Source organism: Humulus lupulus, chromosome 4 (genome assembly GCF_963169125.1).
Source record: "Humulus lupulus chromosome 4, drHumLupu1.1, whole genome shotgun sequence".
Classification (NCBI taxonomy): Eukaryota; Viridiplantae; Streptophyta; class Magnoliopsida; order Rosales; family Cannabaceae; genus Humulus; species Humulus lupulus.
The window spans coordinates 10,552,904-10,559,646 of record NC_084796.1 but is presented as its reverse complement, the minus strand read 5'-3'; the positions used below and the strand labels follow the sequence as shown (position 1 = coordinate 10,559,646).

The following is a 6,743-nucleotide window of genomic DNA, read 5'->3' as shown; positions in this document are numbered from 1 at the left end:
GGTCGGTGGTGGTAACCGAGCTCTGGTAGAGCTCGGCTTCGAACATCTCTCTCCTAGGCTGAGAGGACGAAGGTTCCGCCATTAAAGAAAATTGGAGTTCCCCTGGATGATATGCAATCGTGACTTTTAACGCAGGATCGAGGGGAATTGGCCTAGGTCCTGGGTTGGGCTCTAGATAGATGGCCTCCCGAAGAACTCTTCTCTTCTTTTCAATAACCTCGTCTATCTGACGGCGATAGTGGGCTCGAGTGTCCTCTTGCTCGCGCGCAAGCTCGTATTCTTTTATCCGACGCTGATTCCGGGCGAACAGCGATTCTGGGCTCGGAGATTTAGGCTCGTAAGGGATGGCTCGCAATAACCCCCACCGTCTTTCCAGATTCTGTGACATCTAACGAGAAAGAAAAAATGGTGAGGGCCATGCATGCAAGAATCACGAGCTCGATGGTATGAGCTCGGGGATTTAGGAACAAGAAATTAAATATTGAGACCCTTACTAAAGAGTCAGAGCGTGTGTTCCACGGGAAAGAGAAGGAGCGTGGAAGATTTTTTGAAAATCCCGAGATTCAAGGGAAAGAAAGGTGGCGGTTAACCATAAAGGGTATTCTTGGGTTTCGTGCATTTGTCAAGGACAGGGGTTTTTACCCGAAAACTTAGTAGACAAGAAGCATGGCCTAAAATTTTCAAAACCCAGAAAATTGAAACTTCGCTCAAACGTTAAAACTGGATATAAACCAGTGATGCGAAATCCAGCAGGGGAAGTCTAGGAAACTTGAAAGCCTATCGAAACGAAACCCCCTATCTTATTATGCTAAGAACATAAACTAGCATACACAATAAGAACAGTATGGATAAAAAAAAAAACTGAAAACAAAAATGGCATACTTACACAGTGATGGTGATTGCAGAGAAATCGTCGATTGGAGAAGAGGTTGCAAGAAAGAACTCACTGACTCGAACAGACCAGGATTCCTATGTTTCTTCGGCCGAGAAAACATGCACAGAGTAGAAACTGTGGCAAGAGGTTTCTGGGTATGTTTTTCTTCTTCTCTTGCTTACGAGGAACAAAAGTGAAGGAGAAGATGAAGCGGGGTCTTGTATATATAGGTGGGAAAACGGAATTAATCAGGAGCGTTGAAGAAAATCCTCACTAGATCGAACAGATGGGGATCAATGACAAGAAGGCGCCGAAAAGTTGTCAGACGGACGATCGTGGGCGTGTTTCCAAGGTACTCAAGTACCTAAAGTGAGCAATACCTAGCTGACGCGTGTCCATGTTCGAAAGTGTATGACGGTGCGGTTCCCAGAGAAAGTAGTTCAAAAGTTTCCTTCTCTTAGGATTCGAACAAATACTTTTGAGGGGGCAAGATGTTATACCCAGATTTCGAACCATGGTAAATATGACCTCGAAAGTTGGATTCGCAACAAATGGTCTCGTAAGGATTGAAGTATGCTCCAGGATTGTATATCGAGCCTACAAAGTACGATATATGACCTCGAATATATGAGCTCGAAACGATCTCGATCTCGAAAGGTAGCTCCGAGAACACACTCATCTTTGGGGACGACTTCGGATCGGGGGTCTCGAGCTAGATGTACGTACGATCTCGAAAGACACGTGATCTCGGGAGATGCCATTAGCTCGAACAATGACGTGAGACCTGAGATGCTAAAGCCTTAGAGATACGCGATAATCACCTTGAATATCAACAAGTATTATAAACAAGAGATGTAATCTTCATTTATTGATGTAAATCCCGGAGAATTGTGGGATATTATTTAGTCAGTTAATACGCCCCCTGATCTTCAGGGGACGTTTCCTTTTATATCTGATTAAAGGCATTTAACTCCATTTATTTTATTCACAAACGAGTAACTACCCAAAATATGTGGGATAGTATTCTGCAGCCTTCTCTATAAATAGAGAGGCCATGCACCATTGTAAAGGACCGAAATTCTGATCCTTGAGAGAAAACTCTGGAGAATTCATGCTAAAGAACTTTTCAGAGATAATCTTAAGATTAATAACAGAGACTCGTGGACTAGGCAGATTTAACTGTTGAACCACGTAAAAAACCGTGTGTTTGATTTGTTTGTTTCGTTTGGCCATTGCCATTCATTGTTTTTGTGCTCTTCTTTTATCTGTTGACGAAAAACGGCGTCAACAGGGATTTACAAAGATCTTCTCATAAATGTTGCTTTGTATGCGGAACTATCGACCAGACTGGTCGCAGGTAAGATTGGGCTGCTTACTGCTTCTAATGCGTCTTCTGGTCGATACTCTAGCAGAACGTTTGTAGGTGTCAGCCACGTGTCCAGGGATCACTTTCCACGTTATTAATGCAAATTTTTTGGATAACAAAATACATATTAAAAGAAAAATTAAACCAAAACATTGTTTATGCAAGCAACGTGCAATGCACGTTTGCTTAGTTTTGTTTAGAAAATTTATAATTTTTTTTTATGAATGTTATATAAATTTTAAATAAGTAAACAATATTGTATATAAAAGAATGACATAAACATATTAAAAGAAAATTTTAACCAAAACATAGTTTATGGTTTTTCTTTTTCAAAAAATAATACGATAACATTTTAGGTTACAAACAACCTTGTTTAAGGTACAAAACATTGATGATATTATTCAAATCGCACCTCAATAATTGTAGAAGAAATTTCTTTATTCTTGATAGAAGATAAATGTTATTCTAATTTCTTATTTAGTTACACAATCATACTATTTGTACACATGACATTTATATATAATGTATTTATTATGTATTATATATTATTGTAATAATAATATTTTATAACATGTGAATTTATATTAATATAATTATTAAATATCTAGTTTTGTATTAAATATTATTATAATAATAATATTTTATAATATTTGAATTTATATTAATATAGTTACTAAATATTTATTATAGCAAATGATTATATAATTTATATTAATATAGTTACTAAGTATTTATTATAACAAATGATTATATATTATATGTTATATATTATTATAATAATAATATTTATAACTTTTGAGTTTATCTTGATATAATTATTAAATGTCTAGTTTTGTATTATAAATTATTATAATAATGATATTTTATAACATTTGAATTTATATTAATATAATGAATAAATATCTAATGATATTTTATAATATTTCAATTTATATTAATATAATTGATAAATATTTATTTTTAGTTGGTTTGAAAAAGTATATTTCGTTAAATATTTGGGATATTCTGTTAAGTTAACAAAAGAAATAGTTAAAACCAAGAATTTTTGTAATTTATACTAGAAGAGATATATGTACATATTCACATAAATATATATAAAGATTAGAAAACCTAAATAAAAACTAAAAGAGAATGAGAGAGAATAAGTGGGAGTATAAAAATAATAAAATATTTTTACATTCGATGAATAGTATTTTATAAATGTAGCTAAGCTATAGTGCAATACGAAAAAATAACTAAGGTATACCTCATCTGATGTAAAAGACTTTGACTAGTTTTTAGCTAAAAATTTACAAATTAGCTATTATATCTATGCTAATGTGAGTGCTCTTAGCAATTTTTTTATTATTTTTTTCTTTTTTAATTTTTAATTTTTTCTTTTGACTTTAACTATTAAAAAATATTTATAAATATAATATTTAAATAATGTAAAAAATTATAGAGTAATTGATGTATGGAGTAATAAAAAATACGATGTGAAATATAAAAAGTAGGGTTTTGATCTATGGTGTCTTGGCATCTTTTGACTTTTCCAAAAAAAATATAGCACAGATGTATGAAGTGGTACATGTTTTGTATGTGGGCATTTTTTAATATCTTTTGTTGAGCATTCTATGTATTCTTGAAATATTAGTTGCCACACATTAAGTTAATTTCAATTTTGTGAAAAGTTTTGCAAAAAATAAAAAGAAAAAGAATTGACACCTTATCTAGTTTTGTTTTATTGAAGAGTAATGCTAGCTACTATCTTTGTAGTTATTCAAAAGATAGGACTTCTGTGGAGGGAATTCTAGTCTCAAAACAAAAAAAGATAGATGATGGAATGGTGCACAGTCTTCTAGATGGACTGTCTAGACCTTCGTTTACTGGTTGACTTTGCTAATCCCACACTAGCGAGCTTGAGGTTGGTTTGTGTTTGAGATTGTGATGTTGCATTCTATGGACTAACTATTACAACATCAACATTTTGATTCCATGTTATCTTGTTGTGCTATCACGTCTTTAGAAATGATCTTCTTTCATATCTATATTCCTAATGGAATTGAAAGGCAGCCTAGAAAGAAGAAAAAGAAATAATGAAAGAAGTGATGAAATCACTCACCAAAGTTATGTGAGAATGATTTTGTGGACTTGTGCTAAAGTGATAGTAAGTTTAGACATTGTTGGATTGTTATTAAAGAAGTATTAGTGACAATATTGTGTTTCCACTAAAGTATTAGTATTAAATATTGGATGTACATTTACAATGGTTTTATTTCTAGCAGGTATTTGAAGTGGTTCCTTTCAAACTTCGTTGACTCTTGAGTTAGGAAGAGCGAGTGAAGACTGCCATTATTTAGCAACTATGACTTGTGTATCTTTCTTGTATATATTTCCTATTTAGTAGGAGGGGAAACAATACAAGTTCAAAACATGTTCATCCATTGTCTTTTGGAATAGTACTATAGATTACTGCATTTAAGGTCAATCCTTGTTTGTTGGAGACATTTGTAATAATTAGACTTGAGTATTTGAATGAAAAATATTTGTTGGAGGTTATTAATTTTTATGTGGTTTTTTTACATTTTAATCACATGATATTCATGGGATTGTTTTGTTATTATTTAGAATTTTGTATTGATAAATAAGTTGTCATTTGTTGACTGAATGATTTAGCCAACGACACAAAGTCACTAAAAACGATAAGAATTAGTTAGCTGAATGCAAAAACTAAACAACACGAAGATTTTATAGTGGTTTGGCCCCAGAGATTGATAATAACCTACATCCACTTAGTGTTTCTATTAATGTAAACTCTGAAACCTGCGATCAACAAACTAGGGTTCACTAAGTTTCACAAGCTCCAAAGTGGAATACAAAAGTTGTGTATAAAAACACTTGTTCTCTTTCTGAATACAAAATACTGCCTTCCCCAAATGAATCCCATGAGTCCTACTTATAGGTTCAAGGATGTACATATGGGTTGATGGGCCGTGTTTAAACTTTGAACATAAACATATTTGAATAATAACATAATTCATAATAGTTCCACATAAAGAGGGTCAAATATCTTAGAAACATCCGACTTATAACTGTATTTGAACTCTGGCTTCGTTACTATAATCAGACCTGGTCGCATATATCAGCATATCTTCTGTCGTACTGTTCAACATCTTTCTTGAATCCATCAAGCAGCTTGCTATCCTAGTCGTTGGTCGACTAGACTATCATCACTAAATAGTCACGTGCTATCCACGTATGTCCCTATTGTGCCACGTCATCAAGCAAATATTTTTCGGGTAAACATTTGCCCCCTAAGTTTATTTTAATGCGATCAACATTTAATAAACTTACACGACCAACAATCCATCTGACCTATCACATCCGTTAGTAATTATTTTTTTGAAAAGGCAAGTAATCATGATGTTTACAGTTTCCCAGAAACGTTTTGACGGTTATTACGATTCCCCATGCATCGAAACCCTATTCCCACCATTACCTTCCATTATTTCCTTGAGCAGTATAAATATAAACCTCTTCACCTTTTTTCATTTATTACCCGAACCTTCTCTCTCCAAGAATATTTAGAAAAACCTTCAAGAAAACCCAGAGACTCCAGTGCGACTCGAGATGTCTTCGAGCAACTCCAAGCAAAACTTTCGTGATTTCTCCTACAACTCGTACTCCAAGTAAGTTTTTGAACCCATCCTCTTATCTTTGTAGCAATTTTAATGTCTTCTGGTCCTGATTCACAAGTTTTTGTTACTGAGTTTCTACTGTTCTTGAGAATTTTTTTGGGTAATTGGGTTTAGGGGAAAAAAAAAACATAAAACAACTATGCTAGAATAGAGATTTTAGGTAATATATCATAAAGAACAATGCTTAGAAGGAATATGGGGTATAGGTACACCGATTTTGGGTCCAAAATCAAAGTGAAAATTCGATTTTGAGTATTTCGGAAAAATTGGGTTTTTCCCGTCTGTTTTCGGAGTTGAAAATTTTTTCCGAAAAAAAATTTCATGTTCACTTTTTGATCTGTATTTTCAACTTGCTTGCATGTTCATTGTATTTTTATCAGGATGCTACTGGTCGTATAAAAACTTAACTTTTATACACAAGCAACATTATCCTTGCTTTTCTCTTTCTTCTATCTATCGGTCGTAGATTCTTACTTCCCCTTTGCTCTTCTTAGATATCACAAATCCAACCCCAATCAGAACAACATGGGGTTCTTTCATTTCTACCACCAGGAATCTGCTCGCACATTCTTGAGTGACATTACTCATAAGTCCAATGTAGGAAGGTACTTCCAAGAGTACTTCCTCATGACCGACTTAGTTGCAAACAACATGGCCTTCCCAGGAGGAGGTAAACTTTTAATCTCTGATCGACATTTATCCAATTATTTTTCATCTTTCCTTGTCCTTAGTTGTTTTGTGCTGTATCTGAGTCCATGGCACCGACCAGACCCCACTTCAGAAATGGAGATAAGAGCCACAACCCTGGCTAGCATGACGAATATAG

At 33.9% G+C, this 6,743-nt stretch overlaps 1 long non-coding RNA gene across 1 annotated transcript; it reads left to right on the top strand.

Moving 5' to 3' along the window:
* Positions 1–3,998: 3,998 nt before the first annotated feature.
* Positions 3,999–4,782, top strand: LOC133829951 (uncharacterized). The gene is made up of 2 exons (XR_009891905.1): positions 3,999–4,143; positions 4,505–4,782. It is a non-coding gene; the product is annotated as an uncharacterized LOC133829951 (long non-coding RNA).
* The last annotated feature ends 1,961 nt before the right edge of the window (positions 4,783–6,743 follow it).